The sequence below is a fragment of the Mus caroli genome, unplaced genomic scaffold, assembly GCF_978045245.1.
Source record: "Mus caroli unplaced genomic scaffold, Mus_caroli_1 scaffold_8, whole genome shotgun sequence".
Classification (NCBI taxonomy): domain Eukaryota; kingdom Metazoa; phylum Chordata; class Mammalia; order Rodentia; family Muridae; genus Mus; species Mus caroli.
In genome coordinates, this window is record NW_028227263.1 from 133,724,092 (window position 1) to 133,734,774 (window position 10,683).

Consider the following 10,683-nt stretch of genomic DNA (forward strand, 5'->3'; position numbering starts at 1 on the left):
CTGAGTGCATTCAAGATGTTGGAGGAATAAAGTTATCGAGCTTTTTACACTGTGAACTTCACCAATGTCCATTTTAGTAAGACTACCATTGCCACATTGTTAGCATAACTCTTATTGGGGTACACATTATTTTCCTGGTTGGATTTGTGACTTGCTCTATAGTGATGATTCTTAATCCATGGTTTATGAGTAATGGAATACATAGATTTCTGGTGGTATCAAACACTTAGACTCTACTCAGTAGCAAAACTACCACTGTAACAATTAAAAATACATATGGCTGTGGATCTTTTCACTATTTAGCTTGTTTTAATGTTTCTTCACAAATGATAAAAATAAAAAGTACAGGCAAAGAATAAACATAATATTCTCACTAACATAATAAACATGGAATTATACTTTTAAAACATTTTCTATTTTAAAAACTAAATCTGGTCATCAATGCAGCTCTGCATGTCTCTAGTAGGGCCAGTCTCTGTGTTGCTGATGGTGCTCATGTTTATCCAATTTCCCAGGACCTCCAAGTCTGCCTGTTCCTTCAGTCTGATCCAATAAAGGTCCAGGAGAGCCCCTAGTACTACCTTGTCTTCCTGTACCAAAACCAACCTAGTCCATGCTGAGGCCTCCTCAGAAGTCTTATGTGTCTCCACCTCTACCACCTCTGAATATTCAGCTATGATAATCAAAGTCAGTCCCACAGTTCAACTATTCCTGCTTGCATGCCACCAGGGCTGCCTCAGCTATGATTACCACCCCGAGGTGGAAATGGTGGAGGGAGAAACCCTCAGCATTAGGGGCCTTATACTGGTTGCATTCTGTTCTCCAGGTGAAATTTGGTTTCCACAGCCCAGATTGAGACACTGCCAGACACTGCTTGCTGCTGGACATTTTACCTTTCAAAGGGATTCCCTCTTGAGCCTCAGAGACCCTTTTGTGGAGGAGCTTCTGCTACTTCCTCCATGTCCTGGCATATAAAACAAGGTTCCTCCAGGACCACCTGGGAGCCAGAACTTCCACAAAGTGGTGGTGGTATCCCTCTGCCCTCACATGATTGCATGCCACCCTGAACCCTGTTCATTAGATGCTTCTCTCGGGCTAGAGAATCTTTATGTTTGCTTCATTGAACATCTTTTCCATCTCCATTTCATGGCACTGTTGGTAGATGGTGGAGCTTTGTAGGACATTGTGGCATCACATTTAGGCTTTCCTGTTTCCTTATCCATGCAGATATTGATCATGGCTTGTCCAGTTCTTTTGTTAATCTTGACAGTCCCACACTGCTTAAAGAAGCCTTTCAGATCATCCAAAGTCACATTGTCACTTAATCCTTGCACATAAATTTCACTGTTGTCAGAGTCTTCATCGAGGTCTATAGCAAAGCCTTGATCAAGATCTGGTCCTTCAATCATGGGTCCAGCAGTCTTATTGAAGACACCTTGATTTCCACAGTACCCATTGCACTCCTCCCTGCCCACTTTTGCTAATGCTTCTAGAATCAAACCTCCCTCCTCTCCTGCCACAGTTATCAGGGTCACTTAAGCTCTGGTTATCCCCTTGTCAGGAAAATTCTCCATATTTCTACCCATAAATACCCATGCCACTGGAGTGGTTCTTTTGAAAAGAACTCTGGTGCCCATAGCTGCTACTCTGTTGGCTATATTGATTTTTAGCCTGGCTATAGGTTCTTTTCTGAGGGGAGTAACTGTCTTATTTTGTGTTTTACTGCTGTGAACCAACACCCTGACAATGGCACGTCTTACAAAAAACAACATTTAATTGGGGTTGGCTTACAGGTTTAGAGGATGAGTCCATTATCATCAAGGTAGCAGCATGATAGCTTCTAGGCAGGCATGGTACAGGCAGAACAGAGAGTTCTTCATCTTCACCTGAAGGCTGCTCGTGAAAGACTGACTTCCAGGCAATTAGAATGAGGCTCTTGAAGCCCATGGCAACAGCAACACACCTATTCCAACATGGATAGGCCTCCAAAAAGTGCTATTCCATGGACGAAGCATACTCAAACTATGACATTCCACAATGTGACTCCAATAGGCTCATTCAACTACGAGTCTATGGAGGCCATAGTTAGTCATATAAAATAAAAAAGTGCATTTAGTCCAACTTTTAAAGTCCACATAGTGTACAGCAGTATCAATTTTAAAATTCCAAAGTTCAATGTCTCTACTGAGACCCAGCCAATCACTTATCTTTAGTCTCCAAATCAAGACAGGAACCAGCTATGCAAACTAAACTTTGTATTTTCATGTCTGATGTCAAAGCAATTGTCAGTTCTGCAACACTTTTTGCATCTTTGTAGATGGCAACAAACTTCTTTTCCTGAGCTGGTTCCATTCTGTGTTACCAGCATTACTGAGGAGATATCCATTGGCTCTGGTACCTTGAAATTTTTGGGTCTCTGTGGCAACTTGGATGTTACAGCTTCTTTGAAACCAGGATCCATACATGATCTTCTGGGCTCCTCCTAAGGGCAGATGTCAGGTCTCCAGCTCTATTATCTTTATCACTCCAAGCTCAGGTACATCCACTCCACTGCTGCTTTTGTTCTTGGTGAGCATCCCATGGGACTGGATTCTCCAGTATGCTGGGGTATTTAGCTGCAACTAGGCTTCACCAATAACCTCTTATAGGCTCTCTTTATGATGTCAAGCTTCAAATCCTTTGCATGACCCCATCAGTCCCAAGATATCAGCTGCAACTGCAGCTAAAACTTCACAGGTTGGCCTTCTATGCCTTCTCACAGTGCTAAGCCTCAGCTGATATTCATGACCCCTTCATGCATTCAAATCCAGTACAAACTGTGTGACTCTTACACACCAAGTATAGCTGCAGCATGACAAACAACCTTGGCTATCTCTGTACCATGATTTTGTGCTCTCTGTAAACATGTGCCAGAAATTTTCACCCCAGTGATGCTGGGCAACACTAATTCCTTAGATTCAGCTAACCGGCAGCAGTCTCCTCTCCTCTTGACTATAAAGTTTGAGAAAGATGTCCCGAACCACTATTGTCTGCTGATTGCAAAAGCTGGAACATGGTCCTCTTGTTCTATTACATTATCACTAGCTTCCTCTTTTCTAACTTCTTCACTGCCTAAGCTTTTCTGTCCTGTATCATGCTCTGTATATTGACCTTGAATTTAAATATCAGAATGCCTGACTCCTGGGATTAAAAGTGTATGCCATCACACCTGGATTTAAGTTTTTTTTTTTTTTCTCCACCTAGAACATGCTCTGTCTCAGGGTGTCCTTCTTCAGGGATCTGTTCGGCTTTGTCTGCTGGGATTAAGTATGTGTACCACCATGCTTGGATCTAAATTTAGTTGGGTAGGTTCTTGCCACAAGGGCACTACTTCCTTAGTCCAATTTAATATCATGAACACAGAATTCAGCTCCATTTCACTTCCTGTTTCCCCTTTAATACTCAGATTATATATTTGCGATTTTTCCTTTCTCAGCTTACCAAGTATCTTTAAAATGCTTTTTTTGAAACTTAACCAGAGGAAAAAAATCTATGATGGGCATTTCTGAGATTTCTTTCTCAATTTAATTAATCTGACTTTCTTCACCTTAGCCTCACACAGGCTCTTAAAACAAGAGCAAAATTGGACCACAGTCGTCCCTAAAATATCACAAAAGCACTCTTTAGGACATATATTGAAAATCTCCCCTGAAACCTCTTGGACCAGGTCTGCATATTTCAAACTATTTCTCAGTCACAAATTATTCCATATTCCTAATATTGTAGTTCCTTTGCCCTATTTAAAGCATTCTACTGCATTCCAAATCCAAAGTCCCCATATCCACATTCTTCCCATAAAAAAATAGATAAATAAATAAATAAGGTCAGGCCTATATTAGCAATATCCCACTCCTGGTGCCAACTTCTGTCTTAGTTAAACTTGTACTGCTGTGAACAGACACTATGACTGACCAAGGCAAGTCTTATAAAGGTGACCATATACAAGATAAGATATGATGGAGGTGTTATAACTGGCTGCCTAGTATATCTCCTGAGTGCTTGGTGATAATGGTCATCTGTATCCGAGGCTAGGCTGGTTATAATTCCCCTGTGCTAGATTGAGTTTGACTAGTCTAAGAGTGCTTGGTACCATTCTGTGGTCTTTTAGGTGGCATGGATTCTGGGTGCTGGCTACTAGCTGCTCATCATAAGCTCAGCAGGCAGCCTGGGTGACATATGCAGACTGAGCTGTGTAAAAGGCCTGTGTTTTGATGAGTGTAGAATTGTTGGTGTCATAAGCATCAGTCCCATATCCTTGTGCAAGCTGACCAAATGCCTGGCGGAAGTTGGAGTGATATAACCAGTAAGCAGCTGTCCATAATAAGTTCCCTGTGCAATCTGCCCATAGGTGGCAGTGGGTATAGCAGACATCAGTAGGCTGTCTATAGGTTCCCTGGCTTTGTGCCCATATGCCTTGGTGGTCTGTGCATATCTTTGAGTTGGCTGAGCTGGGTAGGCCCTGTAGCCTTGTTGGTTTGCAGGTTAGCTTTAGGCACTGTAATCTATGGAAGCCATTTTCTCTCCTTCTTCTCTGTTCTCTCAAAGTTTGTCTCCCTCTCTTGTTCCCCAATGGTTGCAAGTTTTCAGACCAGAGGAAATATATGTTCTACAGTTGTTATGACATATTTTTTGAGGAGCATTGCTTTACAGGAAGCCTTTCCCTACAATTCAGGCCAGGAATCAATGGTAGTGTTTCTCAAAGTCCCCATCAATAATTAAGGCCTTAATTTTTTTCTAAATGATCATAGCAGGAATGTACTTTTATTAAAAAAACCATTTTATTCATTTACATTTCAAATGATATCCCCCTTCCAGTTTACCCCTCCAGAAATGCCCATCCCATCCCCCCCAGTCACCTCACCTTGCCTCTATGAGGTTACAACTTCACCCATTCAACCACTCCCACCTCATCACTCTAGCATCTCCCTGCTCTGGTTCATCAAGTGTATCTCCCTTCCCAATGATGTCAAATAAGGCCATCCTCTGCTTCATATGTATATGGAGTCCTGGCTCCTTCCTTGTGTACTCCTCCTTTGGGGGTTTAATTCCTGGGATCTCTGGGTGGACTAGGTAGTTTATATTGTTCTTCTTATGGGGCTGCAAGCTCCTTCAGTCCTTCCCCTAACTCTTCCATTAGTATTTTCACGCTCATTCTGATGGTTGGCTGTGTCTGCATCTGTATTGGTCAGGTGCTGGTAGAACCTCTCAGGAGACAGCTATATCAGGCTCCTTTCATTAAGCACTTCTTGGCATCAGGAATAGTATGGCTGTTTGGTGTCTGCAGGTGGGAAAAGGTCCCAAAGTGGGGTCGTCTCAGAATGGCCTTTCCTTCTGTCTCTGTGCTAATTTTTGGCCCTCTCTACCATGGATCACCCTGATCAAGTATGGGGTCCCTGGAATGTGGGTCCTTGAAGGCTAGGTGGGTAAGGATTCACCAGTGACAAACAGAAACAAAGGAGGCAGTTTGAATCTGAGTCTATTTTGGAGGTCTCAAGCTAGGGTTTTTATACATTAAAATATATATATATATATATTTCAACTCTTTAAAGACATGATCAGTGAAGCAATCTCAAATACCATCATTATCATTTGGCACATTACTTAAAGCTGGCATGGCACTTGGTAAAAAGCTAACTTTAATATTTTCCACTTCTTGTCCTAGTGTTAAAATTACATCCTCTACAGCACCACTTTTTACTTCTAATATTTTATCTCTAACTCATTGCCTTGCAAGTGTTAAAGAGACATTTTTATTTACATCATAACAAAATGTGCAGACTTCATATCTGAGACTAAGGTGACTGTTGAGACTGTAAGTGAAGTAACGATGGCTATTAAAGCACTAATGGATAAAATCAGAGCCACAGCAAAATGCTTTGCTCTAATTAGTGCATTAACTCTTTTAAGCATTTCTAAGGCTACTTTATCAAACCAAACATCATCTTTTAACTCTACAAGAAGCATAATATAAGTAGGTATTTGTAGTAAAAAAATAACTGAATAATTTCTAAAAGGTGTTCAGCCCCTCCCGCTGGAACTCTGGGAAGAGGCTGACACAGTTTTGTGCAAAAGACAGGAGGAGTAGAGGAGGTGGCAGGAGGGAAAGCAGTCTTCAGTTAAAAAGATCAGCCCTCAGTTTCAAAGTCAGCTTCAGGGAGGCTGTCCTCTGGCAGAGTCAAGGTCAGAGGGAGGAGTGGCCGCGGGGCAGGGATGGGGAAGGTCTACATCTCCTTTAGGTCCAGCAGGGTCCAGCATCCTTTGTGTACAGAGATGCTCCTCTTTGGGGCACTTCAATTTATCTTCCAAGTCATCAATGGTCTTCTCCAGTTTGATTCCCGATCTTTCAGCAAACTCAGCACAGGTCTCTGCCTCCTGGAGTTTATCAGTACGAATCTTTATTTCTTCTTCATACTTGTCTTCTTTTTGAGAGTACTTTTCTTCAGCAGCACTCAGACACTTCAGGTTCTGGTCCATCAGTCTGATCTGCTCTTCCATCTCTCGCAACAGGCCTTGCCAGCGGACCTCTGCCAGCTCAGCACGTTCCTCCTTGTGTTTCCAGTCTCCTTCAATAATCACCAACTTATGAGCCACCTCTTCATACTTCCTATCTGCCTCTTCTACAATGTGCACTGCTTCCTTTAGCTGGATTTCCTGGAGTTCCATCTTTTTTTCATCTTTTAGACCCCTTATTTTCAATCACATTCATACCTTTCTCACTCTCATCTGCAGCCTTCTCCACTCCCTCCAGCTTCTGCAAAACAGTGGCAAGGCGCTCCTGGACATGGTCCCGCTCCTCTTCAACCAGGTGGATCCTGCAGTTCAATGAGGCCACCTCAGCATCAGCCTGCTCCCAGGCCCACCTTTCTCCCTCCACTTCCTGCTAGAGGCACTCGACCCTCTCCTCAGCATCATCAGCCTGCTGCTGCAGAACCTGGATCTTGAGCTTAATTGCCTCGATGGTGGTGCTCCCGGACATGGTGCCTACCAAGCTGCTTCTGGAAATCAGGTTCCTACCTCCTCTGCTCAGCATTGTAGTAGCTTTTCACCCTACTACCGACTCAAGACTTGATTTTCTATCTAATGGTCGTCCTTGAACAGTTGAGAGTGACCTTGAGTTCTTTATTATCTTGCACCCATCTCCCAAGTGCTAGGATTGTAATGTATGTGTTTTTTAAAGATATATTTATTTATTTTATGTATGTGAGTACACTGTAGCTGAACAGATGTTTGTGAGCCTTCATGTGGATGTTGGGAATTGAATTTTTAGGACTTCCTGCTCCCTCTGGTCAATACTGCTTGCTCTAGATGGCTGCGCTTGCTCAGTCCCTGACTGCTCTGGCCCAAAGATTTCATTATTATTATACATAAGTACACCGTAGCTGACTTCAGATAGACCAGAAGAGGGCATCAGATCTCATTATGGGTGGTTGTGAGCTACCATGTGGTTGCTGGGATTTGACCTTAGTCAGTGGTCTTACCCATTGAGCCATCTCGCCAGCCCTATAACATGCTTGTGTGTGAGTGTGCACACTTGTGCTGGGATTCATAGAGCTCAGACGACAGCTTGCAGGAGTCACTTCTCCCTACCACTTATACTGGGGATCAAAGTCTGGCTTGGAGGCAAGTGTCTGTCAGCCTGCCCTGCTTTTCTTTTTTTGGGAGAGGGCATATATTATTGTTTGTTTTGAAATAGGGCCACAGTATTGACTAGGATGTCCTTGAACTCAAAGGTCCACTTTCCTCTGTTCCTGAGTTCTGGAATTAAAGGAGTATTCCACTACACCAAGTATGCTTTGTTATTGTGCTGTTTGTTTGTTTGTTTGTTTGTAAACACAAGGTGTAACATTATAGCCCAGGCTGGCTTTGAACTTATGGTGTAACCCACCTTGGCCTCAGACTTGTGGCAGTGCAGCTTATTTGCCTCAGCCTCCCTGATACCAGGTGTCTTAGTTATGGCTTCTATTGCTATGATGGAACACCATGACCTAAGCAACATAGGGAAGAAAGGGTTTATTTGACTTGCATTTCAACATCATAGTTCATCATCGAAAGCTGTCAGGACAGGAACTCAAACAGGGCAGGAACCTAGAGGCAGGAGCTGAGGCCATGAGGGCTGCTGCTTGCTGGTTTGCTCTCTTGGCTTGCTCAGCCTATTTCTTATAGAATTAGGACCAGGATTGACACCACCCACAATCACTAATCATCCATCAGTCACTAATTAGGAAAATGCACTCTAAGCTTGTCTGCCTTCAGCCCAGTCTTATTGAGGCATTTTCTCAGTTAAGATTCCCTTCAGTACAAAAGTTCTAGCTCAAAGGTGTTCTCAACCTGTGGGTCGGATCCTTTTGGATCCTTTTGACATCATGAGTTTTGATGCAAATGGATGGAACTAGAAAATATACTCCTGAGGGAGTTAACTCAAATTGAAAGGAAATGCATGGTATGTCCTTCTTAAGAAGTAGATACTAGCCAAAGAATTACAGAATACATAGGATATAATCCACAGAAGTCATGAAGGTTAACAAGCAGAAGGGTGCAAGGGAGGATGTTTTAGTTGGACTTGGGAGGGAGAAGAATGAAATCACTGGACACAGAGGAAGGGAGAGGGGAAAAGGGCACATGATCAGGTATGGGGCAGGGGGATACCGAATAGAAGCCCTGAAAAAACAAATAGACGTATGCAAACTTAGGGGTGATAAATGTGGGTGGACCCTCTAGAAGGTACCAGATAGCTGGGAAGTGAGATTTTTCTCAGGACTCAAAGGGAGGAACTTTAGATCAAATGCCCAACAGTGAGGAGAGGGAACTTGTAGAGTCTACCTCCATTAGAAAGACAGGGCATTGAGTGGAGGGATGAGGTTGTGATCCACAGTCAAAAACTCTGACCTAGGATTGTTCCAGTATAAAAGTGCCACAGGAACAAAAATGGAGAAAAGCCTGAGGGAAGATGGTCCAGTGGCCTGCCCAATATGGGATCCATCTCAAGGGGTGGCTCCACAGCCTGACAATATTACTGATGCTATGGTGTGCTTACAGACAGGATCCTAGCATTGTTGTCCTCTGAGGGGCCCAACAAGCAGCTAACTAACACAGATGCAGGTAATTACATTCAATCACTGGGCTTAAGTCAGGGATTCTTGTTGTTAAATTAGGGAAGGATTGGAAGAAGCTGAGGACAAGGGCAACCCCATAGAAAGACCAGCAGTCTCAACTAACCCCTGTATTCTCTCAGACACTGAGACACCAAACAGGCAGCTTATACACGAGCTGTTCTGAGGCTCTGGACACATATACATCAGAGGACTGACTGGTCGGTCTCAGTGGGGGAAGAGGAGCCTACCCCTTGATAGATTTGAGGCCCCAGGGAGTTAGAAGGCATTGCAGGAGGTGATGGAGAAATCCTCTTGTAGACAATGGAGGAGGAATGGGGTAAGGGAATGAGAGGGCACTGACTGGACTATAAAAATATAAAAGTAATAAAAAAAGATATAAAAATAAATTTTTCAATGAAAGTATATATTTTAAGTTCAAAATGGCTCAGGATTCTAATGCAAAATGAATATTATTATGAGGAGATAAATTCATATATACCAATATTAATGTAAAATTCCCAACACATAATACATTATATAATATATATATATATATATATATACATATATATATAATACTCATAAGTACATCCAGACACACACCGATGCATACCTACATATATGGATATGTAAATATATGTATGTATATGCAGTCTCTCAAATATTTATGCTCATGGTATATTTTAATCATCTCTGAAGACTACTTCCCGTTATACAAACTGGGAAAAGAGATGAGGGTGGAAAGAAGGGAACAACACTTAGGATGATCAAAAGTGAAAATGGACAGTATTTGTATGCTTGTCTGTGTGAGTCTTTCTTTGGGCTTATCCTTAACAGTGTTACATTCATCTCAGAAACCATAAGTCGCTGACAAAGAAGTTGTAAGTAGAATACCTTCTTTTATGTATTTGTTCTGAGTATGTGGGGACACCCAAAATAATTCACACAATTGTCATTGAACCTGACTACCAACCAGAATGTAATAGCAAGTCCTTCTTGCTGAATGTATCACAAACTTTGGAGATGGGACATGAGAAATCAAGCTCATATTGACTCAGACAATTCAGAACTGTTGGGTTACTTTTTATAGCTCCTGAGTGCATTCAAGATGTTGGAGGAATAAATTTATCAAGCTTTTTACACTGTGAACTTCACCAATGGCCATTTTAGTAACACTACCCTTGCCACATTGTTAGCATAACTCTTATTGGGGTACACAGTATTTTCCTGGTTGGATTTGTGACTTGCTCTATAGTGATGATTCTTAATCCATGGTTTATGAGTAATGGAATACATAGATTTCTGGTGGTATCAAACACTTAGACTCTACTCAGTAGCAAAACTACCACTGTAACAATTAAAAATGCATATGGCTGTGGATTTTTTCACTATTTAGCTTGTTTTAATGTTTCTTCACAAATGATAAAAATAAAAAGTACAAGCAAAGAATAAACATAATATTCTCACTAACATTATAAACATGGAATTATACATTTAAAACATTTTCTATTTTAAAAACTAAATCTGGTCATCAATGCAGCTCTGCATGTCT

At 42.0% G+C, this 10,683-nt stretch overlaps 3 pseudogenes; all 3 read right to left on the reverse strand.

Annotated features, from left to right (window-relative positions):
• Positions 1–459: 459 nt before the first annotated feature.
• On the reverse strand, positions 460–1,698 carry LOC147003608 (RNA-binding protein EWS pseudogene; annotated as a pseudogene).
• Positions 1,699–4,051: 2,353 nt separating this feature from the next.
• LOC147003609 (RNA-binding protein EWS pseudogene) lies at positions 4,052–4,554 on the reverse strand (annotated as a pseudogene).
• A 1,706-nt stretch (positions 4,555–6,260) lies between these two features.
• On the reverse strand, positions 6,261–7,015 carry LOC147003610 (uncharacterized; annotated as a pseudogene).
• Between the last annotated feature and the right edge of the window lie 3,668 nt (positions 7,016–10,683).